The following is a 17964-nucleotide window of genomic DNA, read 5'->3' as shown; positions in this document are numbered from 1 at the left end:
CAGCTGCAGCACCCACGCAGGCCCATTTTGGGGAGGTTAAAGGGAAACCTCCCTGAGGAGCTTTTCTGCTTCCTCCTCAGAGTGCACTGGTTGGCAATTGAATGCAGGTTAACTGCTTGGAAAGGAGCTATGCTCACCACTGTACCACCCATGCCTGCAGCTTTGCGCGCTAGGTGAGAGGGTGCCTGCATGGTTTGGGGTAAAGCATAACTTCTTGGCCATTTGGACAAGATCGGAAGTGACGATGGGGGGAGCGGCTGCCTTGCGTTCTCCGTGACGTGAAGAGCTGGGCGGGAGAGAAGTCCCAGAGGTTTCTGGGAGGGGGCAAGTGCAGCTTCTCGACTCTTGGGCTAAGTTCAAGAGCAGCAAAGGGAGAGGCAGGGAAGTGGCTATTGGGCACGCAGAGTGACCTGGGGATCCGGCCCAAGAGCTGTTCTCGTGTTTTTTGCCGTAAAGCGTTGTTTCTTGGCCATTTGCTTAAGATCAAGCGCTTCCTGCCTCTCGGCGAGCCATGTCACAGGCACAAGCCCCCAGAGTCTACACAGCAATTCCGTTATTTTAAAATAATTCTGAAGTAACAGACGGCTTATTCCAACTTCTGCAAACCTCATTCTACGAAGAATAAATCCTGTTCTAAATTAGCTATTTCAAAATAAGGCGTCTGTAGATGCTTCACTGCTGCTATTTTAAAATAACCCCTCTCTAGGGTTATTGCAAGTTATTCCTCCTGCAGCTCTTACTTGAGATAACTCTTCTATATTAGAGGAGCCTTCCTCGGACTATTCTGAGGTTTCCCTGCAGTGCAGACGTGCTATTTCGAAAGACACGATCTTGGAATAACTCTTCCAGAATAGCCTATTCCGAAGTAAATGTGCCATGTAGAAGTAGCCAGAGAGATGAAGCAGCTGGATGGAAGCCAGGAGAGCAGAGGCCAATCTGAGACCTGAGTGCCCAGGTACCCAACACAGGTTCCCTGTCTAGGTCCCATGGTGTGAGGGGCAGCGCTCAGGACTCTAAATTCTGAGATGAATTCTCAGTAGGACTTGCTGGGGCAGGCTGGATTGGTGTGAGGTCCTTGCACTCCATGATTATGTCTACACTTGTGGCTTCTTATGTGAGTAATATGTAAATGAGGCTAAGCATGGACTATTGCCGAGCCTTATTTGCATAGCTAATGAGCCACCATATTTGCAGAAGAGGCTCTTCCCTCAAAAGGAGCTGTCTACACTGCCCCTTTTGGCGCATCAAAAACCCTTGTGCGCACTGCCGTTCTTCCTGAAAATAATGGGTGTAACAGCATTGCACAAGAAGGGGCAGTGTAGACAGCTCCTTCTGGTGCAAGAGCCTCTTCTGCAAATATGGCGGCTCATTAGCTATGCAAACGTGGCTCAGAGATATTGCACGCTTAACTTCATTTGCATATTACTCACACAAGAAGCCGCAACCCTACATGCAATAACACCTTCTGTCGACAGAACTCTGTTGACAAAAGGTGTTATGCCGTGTAAAATGAGGTTTACCAGCATCGACAAAACTGCTGAGTTCTGTCGACGTTATGTCGACAGAACTCAGTGGTAGTGTAGACGCAGGTATAGTTTTGTCGACAAAAGTCCACCCTAAATGTCACTTCTTCAACTTTTAGGTGCCTGATTGAGCCCTTTGCAGAAGCCAGATGCACAGGAAGGGCTCATCGCACCCTCTCTGAAAATAAGCTCTTGGTAGGTATCTGCAGCTGGCTCCCAGTCATGGGTGAAAATCGACACCTTGACATCTTGTCTCCCTTCGGAAGCCAGGGGCTTGTCTCCCACAGCCACAGCCTCCGCAGGGAGCCGCACTGGCACTCACTGGTCCGGGGGAAGGGAGCGGGTCCCACAGTGGCTGGGGCTTGCGGGGAATGGCCGGTTGTTACTGAAGGGGGAGGATAAAACGCAGCCACATTGTGGAGGGTGCAGGAGAGCTGCTGGGGGAGCTCTGCAATGTGACCCTGGCTCCCAAGGCAGCAAGTGCGGAATCCCCCCCTTGGCGAGCGAGAGAGGCTCCAACCGGCCTGGTTTGAATCTGGCTGAAGGGCTGGATGCTGGACGCCCCTACTGCTGGAGTGTCAGAGCCCCTGTCAACCGGCCCTGTGTTTGTCCCCTCCCCCACCAGGAAGGAAGGGCAGGGCAGGGCCCACACACCCACCAGGAGTCTCAGGCACATCTCTTGCACCCAGAGCACTGAGATGACCATGGAGCAGGTCTCGGTAGCCAATGCGTGGTACCCCAGAGGCTCTATCCTGTCAACTGTGACCCCTCCCCCCCCCAGGGGAGTCTCACACAGAGGTCTTGGGACCACAAGCTTCCTGTCACTCCCATCATGCAACAGGGGCAGGTCCAGCCTGTTCTGTGAAAGCTGCTCTGGAAATCAGAGAGCAGCTAAAGGGACACTGGTGGGATTTGAACCCACAAGCTTTGAATGACTAGTCTGGCTCACCCTGATTTCTACAGCTTAGAAATCCAACCACCTTGCTATTGCACTGTAGCTCACAGCGCCGCTCCTTGTTTCTCTCTGCTTTGCAGCAGGGCAATTGCTGGGGTAGAAGAAAGGGAGAAGCTGAACCAGAGGAACACACGCTCCCCCCCCCACACTCAGACCCCCCCATACCCAGCCCCCTATCCAGAGTCTCAGCTGTGGCTTAAACCTCGTTCCAGAGAAAAGAGGCCAATGAAAACAGCCCCTGGCAGCGAGGGAGTCAGCACCTCGGTGGGTGGGGCAGGGAGCTGGGGGCAGATTTTGGTTCTAACTCACTGAGTGACCTTGGCCTGTTCAGTGAATCTCTCCCTGGCTCTATGGCCCTGTCTGTACAGCAGAGACAGCAACACTCACAGCTCCACAGAAGGATGGTAGTTTGATGCTTCACCCCAGGGCCCAGCAATGAGCCTCCCCACCTCCCCCTGTGCTCTGGGAGGCAGGTTTGCTGTGTGAATTCTGTGGGGCAGGTGCCATCAGGCCTGGGCACTGGGATTATTTACCAGTTTCCCCGGCCCTCTGACACTGCTAAGATCAGAGCTGAGGCGGCTGAGTGGTTCAGGTTTTCGATTAGAAAGCCAATAGATTAAGCAGGTTCACAAAATCCACTAGTTCTGCAGCCCCAGGAAAGTAAATATGAACCACAGTCCTCCCTGTCCCTTCCCCTCACGCCATGGGGCTGGAACGCCAGAGGAGTGAGGTGTCTTAGTTGGGGGCCACATCACAGAGGGCTGGGGGCCTTTGGAGGAGTTTCTTTGTGTCTCACTTTTGTGGTCCCTGATTTTTCTGTGGGTCAGTGGCTCCCGACCCAGAAAAGGTTCCCCACCCCTGCCATAAATAAAGCAACATTGAAACCTTGTGTGCTGGCAGTAATGTTTTCCTTTCTTTAAAATGAAGTTTGATCAACTAACATGAGACAGTTCAAACGCTTAATCAATTTAATTATTTAAATTAAACTGTTCTCCCCAGCTGCAGCCCTAGCAAAATGGCTGGGGTGTGATTATGTCATTAGTGGCGAGTGTCCATTAGTAACCAAGAGTCCATGGAAAGGTTTGGGGAGGGCAGGGGCTCAGCAAAGGGGTGGGGTCTTGGGGAAGGGACGGGATAGATCCTGGCTTGTCCTGACATTTAAAAGGTGACCTTGGGGGCATGTGGCCCCCCTGAGCAGCCTCTGATGTTCCCTGTGTGAGCCCCAGAACATGCCAAGGGGCTGGCCAGGGGCAGGACATGAGCCTGCCAGGCAGCAGTGACATCACAAGGAACTTTTGCAGCACCTCAGCTCATTGGATGAGAGACAGTGACCTCACAAAGGGGCCATGACAACAGCCAGGTGGGACAGGCTGCAGGGCTGGGGCATCTCAGAGACCCCCATGGCCTGGCTGCCTGGAATCTCCTTTGTGAGGTTTCCCCTTGAGGGCAGAAGGGATTGAGGGTCCCAGCTGGGAGTGTCTCTGTGGAGATTTCCCCTTTCCCCAGGCTGCAGTGGGAGGGGCTGGGGCAGGCAGGGTTACAGGAGGGGCTGGCACTGAACTGAAGAGAGAGCTGGGAGAAGCAAGAGGAAGGGCTGCAAAGATGCGATGAGAATGGGATTCGAACCCATGCATGCAGAGCACAATGGATTAGCAGTCCATCGCCTTAACCACTCGGCCACCTCATCTGAACTGTTATGATTTGTTACTAATTACCCAAAACCAGCACTGCCAGGAACCTTTGTGCCACTCGTTGGCTGGCCAGGGACACCCAGGGCTGGAAGGTTTTGGCTTTTCACAATGTTCCCTGGGCTGTTGTACAAAGCTCAGTGCTCGTAACAAACCCAAACACCCCCTGGCTACATCTACCCTGCAGGCTTCTTACACAAGAACTGTTTTGTGCAAGAGTTCTTGCGCAAAATGTCTTGTGCAAGAGCATGTCCACACTGCCATGTGCTTTTGCCCAAGAATGTCCGTGGCAGTGTGCACGCTGTCTTGTGCAAGAAAGCTCTGATGGCCATTTTAGCCATAGGGATTTCTTACACAAAAAAACCCTGTTGCCCATTCATACTACCTTCTTGTGCAAGAGCTCTTGCACAAGAGGGTTTACTCCTCATGGGGAGAGGAATAACTCTTGCCCAAGAAGCCCTCTTTTCCTACGTTTTGCTGTAAATTTAGTTGCTCAAGAACACGCGTGCAGTGTAGATGCTCCTCAAGTTTATGCACAAGAACGGCCATTCTTGAGCAAGAAGCCTGCAGTGTAGACGTAGCCCCTGGGTGCCCAGAGACGGGCTGTCTAGTCACAGTCTGGCTCGGCGCGCGCTCTGCAATGGGAAGATGTCCACGGAGCAGGCAGATGGCAGCGGCGCAGGGCTCTGGTGGGCCCAGTATCCAGAGGAGCGTTTCCGATATGAGTATTTACTGACAGTGTCCGTCTCTGGTCTGATTTCACAGTGTGGTGAGACACTGGCACCCACAGCAGCATGGATGGGGTGGCTGGCGGGAGTGGCTGGCGGGCGGCTGGTAGGAGCAGTGGCAAGTGGCCAATGGAGAGGGTGAGCCTCATTTGCATATCTAATGAGCCACCATTGTTGTGGAAGAGGCTCTTGCGCCAGAAGGTGCAGGGGACAATCAGCGGGCGGAGGGTTATTTTTTCTCCCCCCTGGGCTGATGTGGCTAGAACTGAGGAGAAGAAAATCCTCTTCCCTTCTCCTCAGGAGATGGAAATTGCAGTTTGCAGGATTCAGAGTCCTGAGTGCTGCCCCTTACACCATAGGACCTGTGGTGTGAAAGTGCAGTGGGCACCTCTGACTCTCAGCTCTCAGGCTGGCCTCTGCTCTCCTGGCTCCCTCCAGCTGCTTCATCTCCCAGGACTCCCTGTAAGAAATGTGTCACTTTCACCCCTGGGAACAGCTCAGCCATGCAAAGGGGCTGCCTGGGGCAGGACATTAGCCCTGGAGGGCAGGGGTGGGTGTGGCAGTGACATCACAAGGGCCTTTTGCAGCCCCTCAGCTGATTGGCTAACGGAGGTTGGGAGGTGATGACCTCACAGAGAGTCCATGACAATGGCCAGGTGGGACAGGCTGCAGGGCAGGGGCAATCTCAGAGGCCCCCCCCCCCCCCATGGCTTTGCTGCAGGGAGTCTCCTTGAGAGTTGCCCTTGAGGCCTTTTCGGAGCCTTCTCCTTTCCCACGACTAACTGACCTAGATGACAGACGTCCCTGTGCAGAAGGGAAGAGCCTCCAAGAAGACCTCTGTAAATGCAGTAGGGGAATTAGCTCAAGTGGTAGAGCGCTTGCTTAGCATGCGAGAGGTAGTGGGATTGATGCCCATGTTCTCCAACTGCAGCTCACCTCTTATCCCTTATTTTCACTGTCCGGGGCTCAGTGGCCCCCTCCCTCTTCCTACCTGCTCTCCCAAAAGAGACAGACCTGGCTCCCCTTTCTTTGCCACCAGCAATTGCCAAGCTGCAAAGCAGAGAGTGGAGATATCAGGCTCTGTGGTGCAATGGAAAGCATGTTGGACTTTTAAGCTGCAACAAAATACAGGACTATGTAGCACTTTAAAGACTAACAAGATGGTTTATTAGATGATGAGCTTTCGTGCGCCAGACCCACTTCCTCAGATCAAATAGTGGAAGAAAATTGTCACCACCATATATATCAAAGGATACAATTAAAAAAACTGAACACATATGAAAAGGACAAGTCAAATTTCAGGACACAACAGGGATGCGGAGGGGAAGGTAAATGTCTGTGAGCTAATGATATTAGAGGTGATAATTGGGGAAGCTATCTTTGTAATGGGTAAGATAACTAGAGTCTTTGTTAGGACCCCGCCGTAAAGTGTCGGATTTTAGCATGAATAACAGTTCAGAGGATTCCCTTGAAAGTGCAGTTTTAAAAGGCTTTTGAAGCAGGATGCAGGTAATTCAGTCATTGAGATAATGTCCTTTCTGAGTTAAAATGGCAAGAAACTGGTTTTTTTCTGTATTTTGTTTCAGCTACCCTAGACTAACATGGCTATTTTTCTATCACTCTTTTAAGCTGCAGTGATTCATGTGAGCCCAGCTAGACATTCAAAGTTTGTGGGTTCAAGTCCCACGAGTGTCACTTTAGCTGCTTTCTCATTTCCAGGGCGCAGCTTTTACAGAACAGGCAATCCTTAGGGTTAAACTGGGGTGGGCTTGAGTCCAGACAGTTCCCAGCAGACCCCAGTGAGGATGGAGGGAAGGGCTGGTTCTCGCGGTTGGGGCTGGGAGTTGTTCTGAAAGGCTTCAGGTGCCATTAGATCGTTTTATCCCTCCCTGTCTCATACCAGTGCTGAGCAACACTCAGGCTATGTCTGCCCTACTGAGGGGCTGGCCCCTTTCCTGCTGCCCATCTGCCCTGGAGCCAGGACCCTTCCCCAAATATACAACCCCCCCCCCCACACACAAACCCTCTGTTCAGCTCACACTGTCTGGCTGCCTCCAGCATGGTCTGAGCAGGTGACCTGACCAACAGCTGGGAGAGCATCAGGCACCTGAGCAGAAGTCTGATCAGTCTGGGGACCAAGCTCCATTTTGCCTCAGACACCCAGCACAGGAGTAAAACTGCCTCTGGGGAACCTCAGCACAAAAAATGTAAAACCCACAGAGTACAAGGAGCTCACAGCAACCAGCCCAACAGGTCCCACTGAGACTTGAACTCAGATTGCAGGATTCAAAGTCCTGAGTGCTGCCCCTTACACCATGGGACCTACATATACAAGTTCAGGTCTCAGGCTGGCCTCTGCTCCCCTGGCTTCCCACCAATGGTATGTCTACACTCGCGGCTTCTTGTGTGAGTAATATGCAAATGAGGCTAAGTGTGTAATATCTCCAAGCCTCATTTGCATACCTAATGAGACGCCATTTTTTTCAGAAGAGGCTTTTGGGCAAGAAGGAGTTACATCTATTACTTTTCAGGAAGAACGGCATTGCGTAAGAGGGTTTTTCTTGCGCAAGAAGGGGCAGTATAGACGCTCCTCCTTGCGCAAGAGCCTCTTCTGAAAAAAATGGTGGCTCATTAGGTATGCAAATGAGGGTCAGCAAGATTCCATGCTTAGCCTAATTTGCATATTACTCACGCAAGAAGCCGCGAGTGTAGACAAAGCCCAACAGTTTCATCTCCCAGGACTCTCTGGCTACATCTCCACGGCACATTTATTTTGGAATAAGCTATTCTTGAACAGTGATTTCAAAATAGCACGTCTACACTGCAGGGAAATTTCAGAATGAGTCCGAGTCAGGCTCTGCTAATGTAGACGAGTTATCTCGATTTAGATCCCTGGTAGAAATAACTTAGAATGGGCCTAGGTAGGGGCCATTTTGAAATAGCGGAAGTGGAGCATCTCCACATGCATTATTCTGAAATAGCTAATTGGGAATAGGCGTTATTCCTCGTAGAGTGAGGTTTACAGAAGTTGGAATAAACCATCTATTACTTCAGATTATTTCACATTAACGGAATTGCTGCACAGACTTTGGCATTGTTATTCTAAATGGCCATTATTCCAAAATAACTTTTCTGTGTAGACAGAACCTGTGTCCTGTCCCAGCTCTGCTGCTTTCAGGACAAATTCCTTGTTAGCATCCATCACAGTCTGGGGTCAGTGAGGGTCTATCCCACCTGAGATGTGTGTTACGCAAAAGCCTCGTGTTCTCTGCCCAGGGCCCAACATGGGCTGCAGGTATTTGTTTTGTGTGGGGGTGGAGCTCAGTGGCAGAGTATTTGACTGCAGATCAAGTGGTCCTTGGTTCAAATCCAAGTGCCCCTTTAGGAAATCTTCCTTCAATAAACATTTACCTCTCCAGTTCTATTGCCTCCTGGATTTCTGTTGTATGTGGACTCTTTAAATGAATACAAACCATTAATGTTTTCTGGCACCAATACACATAAACCAGGTAAACCTGTTCCTCAGCTGGAACCAGCTCAAACCCGCTGTGTGTCTGGTTTGCGTTTCCAGCAATTCAACAAGGGTGTGATGTAGATGCCCATTGGCACGTCCTTGGTCTCTAAGGGCTGGGCTGTGCAGAAGAAAAAGAACCACACCCAGCTGGGGAGGACGGGCTGCGGTCAACCTTCTGGAGTTCAATTTAGTGAGTCCAACTAAGACCAGAGAGCACCTGACTAGGGGCCAGAAATCTGCTCTTGCTGCCTTTGGTTTCCTGCTGCGGGGACATGGCCAAGCTCAACTGCAGGAAGCCGACTCCAGCTACATAAGGAGGGATGGTGGGAGAAGCAGACACATTGGCCAGGCACCACTGGGGGCTGCCTCCCTCACCTCCCCCGTACCTGGCAGGTGCCTGGGCCAGCTTAGCCATGGGTCCGTTCTCTGGGACAGCAAACATGGACACAAGGCAGGATTCTCTCATTCTAGGACCATTTGTTGGTTTTTCACCTGTCACAGCTACAGACTAGCAGGGCCCCACCAAAGGGAACGACTATGTGGCCCTCAGACCTTTTGTTTGCTGTTGCCCAGGGATTGCTGAGCTCACAGCTGTGTTGGCCAAGTGATTAAGGTGTTGGACTTAAAATCCACTAGGTTTTCCCAGCTAAGGTTCAAATCCTGCTCACAGCGAGGCTTGTGTTTTGGCCACACCTCTAACCAAAGCAACAAACCCCTGAGACACTCTCACCACGCTCCCCATCCCCTGTCAATCCCCTTCTACTTCTTTCAGTGCCACGTCCAGACTGAAGAGGACACTCTTTCTACGAGGCAGAAGGGACGTGTCCAGAGAACAGGGTTTTCCAAAATGTGGTGCCATGTAGCAGCAGATGGCAGGAGCCAAAGAGGCTTGACAGCCTGTTCCATCCCAGCGCGCCGCCCTCCCAGCCTGCTGCTGCTCCAGGAGGGGGTGTCAAGCCATGTGCATCGGGGCATTGTGATGTCACGTGTGATACCAACACACAAAGCCCTGTCCCCCACCCCAGGAGCTACTGGCAGATGGGCACAGACCCTCTGTCCTCACCTCTGCAACCAGCTGTTTCCAAGAGGGTGAGTCTGGGCAGAAGGTGATTCCAGGATTCTGTTCCTGCCCCTTGTGGACAGAGACACCAGGACCAAGCAGCAGCCCCAAAAGGCCCCTCCATAGCTCAGCTTATAGAGCAGAGGACTGGAGCGGCTGCCCCTAGGTGGCTGGTTTGACTCCACCTCTAAGGAGAGTTCTTTTCCTCTCTTCTGCCTGAGGGAAGGCAGAGCAGCAGGGCAGACAAGGCTCTTCTAGGGGGACAGACAGGTTCTCCACAGAGGACTCAACCAACAACTCAGCCACAGGGACAAAGGTTTCTGCTAAAGCCTAGAATTAAACCAGGCACCTTTAAACCTTCAGTTTAACACTCTCCCCACGGAGCTAATTCAGCAGCTGTCAGGGAAGCTTTTCCCCACAGCACAGCAGCACACAAGAGAGCAGCTGTTGCCAGTGGCCCTGTAGGGCAAGATGAGCTTGACCAAGCCTCAAACCAACTGGACTAGCCAGCCCACGTCACAGTGAGTCGCAAGTGGACCCATCAGAGAAGAGCCATTGGCAGCTGCAGAAACGTCCCTGCAGCTGCCTGTGGTGTCTTTCCCAAAGGGCCACTTGTGGGCCTGCTGGCTCAGCTGTTTAGTGCTTGATACTAATAATGCCAAGGCTGTGGATTCGAGCCCCATGCTGGCCACAGAGGTGTCTGGTTTGGTGACTTGCCTTTGTGTAGCTGCCTGCTATGGACAAGGAAGGAGAAACAAGCCTTGAGAGATGAAACAGCAGAAGGGAAGCACGGAGTGGTGTCAGCTGTCAGCCCCTCTTCCTATAGCACTGCCCTTGCAGGAGAGAGAAGGGGCAGTTTGAGTCACCAGCTCTGCCCCATGTGAAAATGGCAAGTGTTGCCTTAGCAGCAAGGGAGAGGTGGGAAGGAGCCTGAAGTAACCTCTTGGGTCACAGCTGCTGTAACACGAGACAATGAGGTGAGAAAAATGACTAGGCAGTGGCCATGTGAAACATCAGGCTGGTTTCCCTGAGTGTGAATCAGACCAGCAAGAGTTTTGTATCCTAGCCACTAGACCACCAGGGACACAGGACACATGCTTCTTTGCTCACCTGCACTAGCCTTTCACAGGATGAGGGGACAAGAACAGAAACCAAACAGAACATCAAAGCAGCCAGACTGGGCCATGCCAGTTGTCTAACTAGCCCAGGATCCTGTCTCACAACAGCAGCCAATTTCATTGTCCCGAGGGAATCCTCAGGACAGACAGTTATTAAGTGATCCCTCCCGTCACCCATTCCCAGCTTCTGGAATACACCAGCTAGGGACACCTGCCCTGTCCATCCTCGTTAAATGCCTTTGATTATGGCTGCCAGGGCTCCCAAAGTTGAGTAGCTCTGCATTAAGGATTCTTATTAATGTCAAGAACCTCAAGCAATGTATAGCCAGAGTGTGATGGAACTGGAAAGGAAAATGTTTACACTAGAAGGAATTTTTTCCAAGGGGGCACTTGGAGTTGAGACAAGGACCAGTTGATCTGCAGTCAAAGACTCTATCACTGAGCTACACCCCCATGGAAGTTAGCATCAGCAGCCAATGTTGGGAACTGGGCAGGGAACAAGAGGCTTTTGTGTAACACACAACTCAGGTGCTACCCTTGGGCTTGGTCTGCACACTGAGCAGACGGGTGGCAGGGGTCTGATGCTGTCACATATGCAAGGCAAGTCACTCACCTGGCCCCTGAGGCGGGCGGGGGATTTGTATATTTTAGGAAGGGTCCTAAGTCCTGGCTCCCAGCCACGCAACTTGGCAGAAAGACCAATGGCCCCTGCACAAAGTGCATTGTGGGAATAAGAGTTGGGGCAGCAGGAAAGGGGCCGGCCTCTCAGTACCAGGGCGCAGGCAGGAGAAGACGGGAGTGAATCCTGCTACCTCTGCCATGGCCTGGCCCAGGACGGCTGGGGTCTAGCAGCTTTTCACCCCAGCTTTGTGCAAGGCCAGGTAGGAAGGGGCCTCTGGAGGCTCATAGCCCCCTGGCCTGCTGTGTCTGTGGAAAGGGGGGAAGAGGACACATACCTCTCACTGGGGAACAGGGCTCATGGATCCCACTCGTTCCTGCAGAAAATGAAACAGGCTGAGCATTTTGCATAGACCAGGCCAGAGACCTTCTCCAGTCCCAAGAGAGATAGAGATGGGGCCGTTCCTTGTGGGGAAAGAAGTGGGTGTGTCGGGAGTGGGGTTCGAGTTCAAACCTCTCCACAGACCAGAACCCCTCATTAGGGGCAAGAAAGAGCCTTGAGTCAGGCAGTGGAGAACACTTGGCTCCTGTTACCTTGAGGTGGGATATTAGGAAACTTTTCACATGCAGCCTGGCTAGCTCAGTTGCTAGAGCACGAGAGTCTTAATCTCAGGGTCATGGGTTCAAGTCCTATGCTGGGCTGTGTCCTTCCTTAACTCACATTCTCAGCCTGTGAGCAATTGGCTCTCAGTTTTCGCCAGGGTTTTAGAAAGAAAAAGTCTAGTCCTGGGGTCCAGCTTTAGGAGAACCAACTGCAATTTCCATCTTCTGAGGAGAAGGGAAGAGGATTTTCTTCTCCTCAGTTCTAGCCACATCAGACCAGGGGGGAGAAAAAATAACCCTCCGCCCCCTGATTGTCCCCTGTCTGCTTCTGTAGCTTCACCTCCTTCCACAGCAGCTTCAGCTTTGAGCTACAAATCTCAAGGGGCTGGTGAGGAAATGAGGTGCTTTCCTGAGAACAAGAGGAGGAGTGTTCACAAGGAGCATCCCCCTCCCCTGCAGAGCAGGGTGTTAGAAAGAGCCAGGAACAGAACAATCAGACAAGTTCCATCCCTTGAAGTGTGTTTCTGTGGTGTAGTGGTTATTACGTTTGCCTAACATGCAAAAGGTCCCTGGTTCAAAGCCAGGCAGGAACACAGGGTCTTCTCTTATTGCGGTGCCCAGGTAGCTGCTGATGACCAGCCTGTTGATGAGCCCAACGGTCATACGACGGGGGGTAATGTCAGCTGATGGTGCCAACCTGGGGAAGCCAGATAAATTAGGCCAGGCAGCTGCTTGTGCCTTGGCCTCCCCTGCCCTGGGAAGCTGGTGCATTGGGCTGGCTCTGCCTGCTACCTCCCTTGTGTGACTCTTCCCCCCCCCCAAAAAAAAGCAGAAGAAAAAGCTGCACACATTGGGTTTTGAAATTTGCGTAGCTTTTTCCAGAAGAGCAGTGTAGGGCAGACATAGCCTGAGTGTTGCTCAGCACTGGTAGGAGACAGGGAGGGATAAAACGATCTAATGGCACCTGAAGCCTTTCAGAACAACTCCCAGCCCCAACCGCGAGAACCAGCCCTTCCCTCCATCCTCACTGGAATTTATGGTCCCAGACAACACCTTTGAATTCCAAAGTGCAGCCATTCCCCATTTCCTTCCAGCCTCGGAGGGGTCTCAAGGCCTGTGCAGCCCAAGAAATGTGATTAGCAGCTCACACCCACAAACTTTTTGTCAATTTCAGTGCTGCCTAAGGATTACTTACGAAGCAAGCACGACAGTGCACCACTCTCCCAGCTGAGCTATCGAATGGTGCCTGAGTGCTGCTGGTTTGTCCGTGTTGGGCCGTCTACAAGTGTCAGGGCCTGTGCTCTCCCAAGTGAGTGGCATCACAGAAGAACCCAGGGGCACAGGGGAGCTTCCCATGCAGAAGGACCCCTGAGCTAGATCCATTCATGCCACAGCAAAAGAAAAATAGCTGGGTTCTTCTCATGGGTCTTTTTTTGTTTCAATGTCTCTAGGGGTGCAGAAGGGGCAGACCCAAAAGAACCAAACCGGTCGAGTGCATCTGGGTCCTGCCTCTCACTTGTGCTGCTCCCTCTCCCAGACTGTTCCTACGCCCAAGGCAATAGCTCCACACCGAATGGATGGGTTAGTAGAGGCCAGAGGGCAATAGGCAGAGCCCGGCAGCTGCTGGGACCGGACCTGAGGGCATCAGGGGAAGCAGTGAGAAACACAAACTCAGCCCCCTGCATCTCTAGCCAGGCTGGTGGGTTTCATGGCTCCAGCTCATCTGAGCCAGCCAGATGAGAGACCGAGCCCCAGTGGACATTAGACACCCAGCAGAAGGCACAAAATCTCTTCTCACCAGCCTGAGAACAAGAAACCTAAAGCAGGAGGGGTTTGCAACAACGAGCCTAGGAAAATCCCACTGACAGTTGAACTCAGGTTGCAAAGTTCAGAGCCCTGAGCGCTGCCCCTTGCAGCATCGGACAAACAGCTGATGTTTTTGGTGGGTACCTGGGGCTCTCAGCTCTCAGGCTGCCTCTGCTCTCCCGGCTCCCTCCTGCTGCCCCATCCCCACTGCTCTAGTAGAAGCCGTGTGACACTCTCCCCTCCCCCATCACAACATGGACAGGTCGCCGTCCCCAACCAGACTCTGAAATGGCCCCCTGCATTTCCCCTGGCCCCATGGGGCTGGCAGGAAAGAGGCCCAGGGCTAGGCTGGAGCCAGGGGGAGCAGGAGGCAGGGAGATCCCCAATTTACACAGCTCCTTTTTGTGCAAAAGCCTCTTGTGCAAAAACAGACCCCAATTAATTATACAAATGAGCATGGCAATATGCTAATCTGTGCTACATTTGCATGAGCTTTTGGGGAAGAGAGATGCAGTATGGAGATAGCCTAGGTGGTAGAGAGCCATGAAGTGACATAGACTCAGGAAAAATCCCTGGGCTGCAATACTTAGTTACACAAATAATTCACCAGCTCAGACGTGATTTCTAAACCCCCAAACAAGGAAAATAATAAAACCCGATGGACTAGGGAGCCTTTTACCTACCTACACATTTCAAGAAGTCCAGTTCTATGTAAGGCAAGATTGTGTGGCCTAATGGATATGGCATCTGACTTGGGATCAGAAGATTGAAGGTTTGAGTCCCTTCACAGTTTTGTTTACCTTCCTTGGTCTGTGCTTGTGGATCCTGCTGTCTTTGATCTGGAAAGATCCTATGTAACAATGTGGTTTTTCTATAACCCTATGGAAAGGCCTATAGCTATTCAGTAGGTCTAAACTAAAGCCTTCTTCTGCAGCCAAACTGAAGAGCAGCTGCAAAGCCTGGAGTCACATGATCACATTCCATCTAAATGACATTGAAATAGTGTCACACTAGGCTGAGAGAAGGAATCTTATCCTAGTGGCACCCACTGTCATCAGGCAAGAAGCAGATCTGTAGGTGGGTAGAGAAAACTTAATCAGTAGCCTTTTGTCTGGTATAAGACTGCTTACCAATAGCTGTGGTTGTGCAATTGGCATTCTATGATTCTTGTCCTCACTTACCTGTTGTTTGTCTGTAATAGTCTGGTTTGGATCTGTTTCTGTCCGCTGTATAATTGATTTTGCTAGGTGTAAATCAACTAAGGCAGTGGGATTTGATTGGTTAGGTAATTCTGTTACAGTATGTTCTGATTGGTGAGTGAAATTACACTAAAATAATTGGTTAAGGAAGAACTAAGCAGTATTGAGTTTCTCTATGTAAACTGGGGTCCAACAAGGAGACCAGCAAGAAGAAGGAAAAGGGGAGAAGAGAAGAAGAAGGAAAAGGGAAAGGAAGGGAGAAGACCAAGAAGGAGGAGAGAAGACCTTGAAGCAGAACTCACCTCCAAGGCAGCCTAAGACCAGAACAGCCAGGACTCCTCTTCACAGCTGTTGCAATGGTTTGCTGTGTGAATTCTATGGCAGGAGACGTCAGGCCTGCGCACTGGGATTATTTACCAGTTTCCCTGGCTTACCATTGCCTGCAGCTGTGATGGCCAAGTGGTTAAGGCATTGGCTGTGAAATCCAATAGGGTTTCCCTGTGCAGGTTCAAATCCTGCTCACAGTGAGGTCTGTGTTTTGGCCACACCCCTTCCTAGGGCAACAAGGGCCTCTGGTAACTAATCCCAGTGCCCAGGCCTGATGTTGCCTGCCCCACAGAATTCAAACAGGAAACCTGGCTCCTAGTGCACAGGGGGAATTTGGGGGTTTGTTGCTGAGCTGTGGGGTGAAGCATCAAACTAGGCCCTTCCTGTGAGCATTGATGAATCTGGGCCCCTGTGTCTGGACAATGGCAAACATAAGGTGTGGGGGCGACACAGACACACTGAGCAGGAAGTGGCTCTGGGACTTTTCTGTCTTTGCCTGTGGGTTTGGCTTTCTGCAGCCAGGAAACCTCCTGGCTCCTCAGACCACTGGTCTGGATGGAGCGTTACAGAAGTCAGAATAATGGAATTGCTGTGTAGACGCTCCCATTGTTATTCCCAAATAACACTGCTGTGTAGATGCAGCCTAAGAGAAATGCTGAGCAAGGGCTCCTGCAATGTCAGGGGAGATGAGGTCACCTCTCTAGATATAAACCAGATGATGTGTCAGGAGACCAGAACACCCAACTAAGGGAAAACGCATCCTTGAGTCTGGCACCTTAGACCACTCAGCCATCCTGACACCCATGCAAATACCGCCAATGGCAGTTTTCTTACATGTGTGAGTTTCTCAGGGAGGCCAAGGGGGCCCCTCTCTTTCTCTTTCCCCATCTAACAGCCACTCTACAGCACAGCTGGGTTTATCTCCATTCACCCTCATCTACCGTAGTGAGGTGCTTTGCAGGGAGCTGACAAGAAACGGAAGAGGGGAAACCGCTGGCCGGCAGAACGGAGGCCTGGGATTGTCCTGTGCCAGGGAGTCTGAGTCTGTGTCACTGCCCTTGGGGATCCTGAGCTGGGCGGCTCCTGGGTTTGTTGGCTCCAGACCAGGGGTGTCTCTTCTGCATGGCTGTGCTTGTTCCCGGGGCTAACACTTATCCCTGTGACACACTTTGTGCAGGGACCATTGGTCTTTGTGCCACAGTACATGTCTGGGACGTGGGAGTGAGGAACCTGCCTCAAATACACACGTATCCACCCCCAGCAGTGCTCTGCTTGAGACCCCGGAGCCCTGGCTTTGACTGGTGCCTGGAACGTGGGGAATTAGATCTAGGGGGAGATTTCTAGAACCCCACAACAGCTGCTGCTCGCAGGCAGATGTGCACATCTGTCTGGGGTTACTGGGCACCTGGCCTGCTTTCTGTTCCTGCCAACCTGGGCAAAGCGGCATCACTGGCTCAGAGGTTCCTCCCCTCAGCGTGCTGCAGAGAAAACCCTTGTGTGCTAAAGGGCCTCAGGGAGCCCAGAGCAGAGGGAGCTGGGAATCTAGTCCCATTGATCCCCTCAACACTCACACACAGTCCCAGCCCCAAGCACCCCCACATCCCTATTCCTGTGCCCTGACTCCCATATCCTCCCACGTCCTCACCCCTGCCCTGAGCCCCACCCCCCACTGACACACTCCCCAAGTACCTACCTTGAGCCTCCCACACTCCACTCCTCACTTTAATTTCTTACAGGTACTGTCCTAGCACAACCCCTCTCCCAACTTCCTGCCTTGAACCCCCCCCCCCCCATTCCAAAGGGTGGTGCCCAATAGAACGGTCCCTGTAAGAAATGTGTCACTTTCACCCCTGGGAGCAGCTCAGCCATGCAAAGGGGCTGCCTGGGGCAGGACATTAGCCCTGGAGGGCAGGGGTGGGTGTGGCAGTGACATCACAAGGGCCTTTTGCAGCCCCTCAGCTTATTGGCTAAAGGAGGTTGGGAGGTGATGACCTCACAGAGAGTCCATGACAATGGCCAGGTGGGACAGGCTGCAGGGCAGTGGAAACCTCAGAGACTTTGCTGCAGGAGTCTCAGAGCCCCCCATGGCTTTGCTGCAGGGAGTCTCCTTCTGGAGATCTGCTCCTGAGGCCAGAGAGAGAATGAGGGTCCCAAGCACGAGTGTGAGGAGGAGCCTCCTTGGAGTTTTCTCCTTTCCCTCCACTAGCTGAACTAGAAGACAGACAGCCCCTTGGAGAAGGTAAGAGCCTCCAAGAGGGCTTCTGCTGATGCAGCAGGCTAATTAGCTCAAGTGGTAGAGTGCTTGTTTTGCATGTGAGAGGCAGTGGGATCGATACCCACATTCTCCACTAATGGGAGCAATTCCCATTTTTCTTCTCACAGATAGAGCCAGTCAGGGGGCTTAGTGTCTCCAGTAGCCCCCTCCCTCTTCCTACTTTGTCTCCCCAAAAGCCAGCCACACTGGGGCAGAAAGCGGCTGGGACTCAGACTGGCAGTGACAGAAGTGATGGAGACAGGCCCCAGGGGGCAGAGTTGCCCCCACTGGGAAAGTGCCTGCTACACAGCAGATAGGTCCCTCCACATGGTCTCTAGCTGGCTCCCTGGGGTTGGGGCATTGGCTGCTTCCTTGCTGGCCTAACAAGAGAGCTCTTTGCTCCGCCTCCATGATCCTCCTCACAAAGCTGATTGGCTGGCTGAGAATGCCACTCAAGAGCACAATCGCTCAGCTCCCTGGCATGCCCTGAGTGACAGAGCAGACTGATGGGAGGTGTCGGTGGAGCAGGTCACCAGCTCGGCCCCTGAGCTCAGCCCATGCAGGAGGCAGC

At 52.2% G+C, this 17964-nt stretch overlaps 4 non-coding genes across 4 annotated transcripts; 2 read left to right on the top strand and 2 right to left on the bottom strand.

The window, feature by feature from the left end:
- Positions 1–4083: 4083 nt before the first annotated feature.
- On the bottom strand, positions 4084–4165 carry TRNAS-GCU (transfer RNA serine (anticodon GCU)). The gene has a single exon. It is a non-coding gene; the product is annotated as a tRNA-Ser (tRNA).
- A 2980-nt stretch (positions 4166–7145) lies between these two features.
- Positions 7146–7217, bottom strand: TRNAQ-UUG (transfer RNA glutamine (anticodon UUG)). Its single transcript has one exon. It is a non-coding gene; the product is annotated as a tRNA-Gln (tRNA).
- Positions 7218–8204: 987 nt separating this feature from the next.
- Positions 8205–8276, top strand: TRNAC-GCA (transfer RNA cysteine (anticodon GCA)). The gene has a single exon. It is a non-coding gene; the product is annotated as a tRNA-Cys (tRNA).
- A 4051-nt stretch (positions 8277–12327) lies between these two features.
- Positions 12328–12400, top strand: TRNAL-AAG (transfer RNA leucine (anticodon AAG)). Its single transcript has one exon. It is a non-coding gene; the product is annotated as a tRNA-Val (tRNA).
- Positions 12401–17964: the final 5564 nt, after the last annotated feature.

The sequence above is a fragment of the Pelodiscus sinensis genome, chromosome 19 (genome assembly GCF_052426305.1).
Source record: "Pelodiscus sinensis isolate ZL-2025 chromosome 19, ASM5242630v1, whole genome shotgun sequence".
Lineage (NCBI taxonomy): Eukaryota > Metazoa > Chordata > Testudines > Trionychidae > Pelodiscus > Pelodiscus sinensis.
The sequence above is the reverse complement of the archived record's forward strand: the minus strand, read 5'-3'. Positions and strand labels throughout refer to the sequence as shown.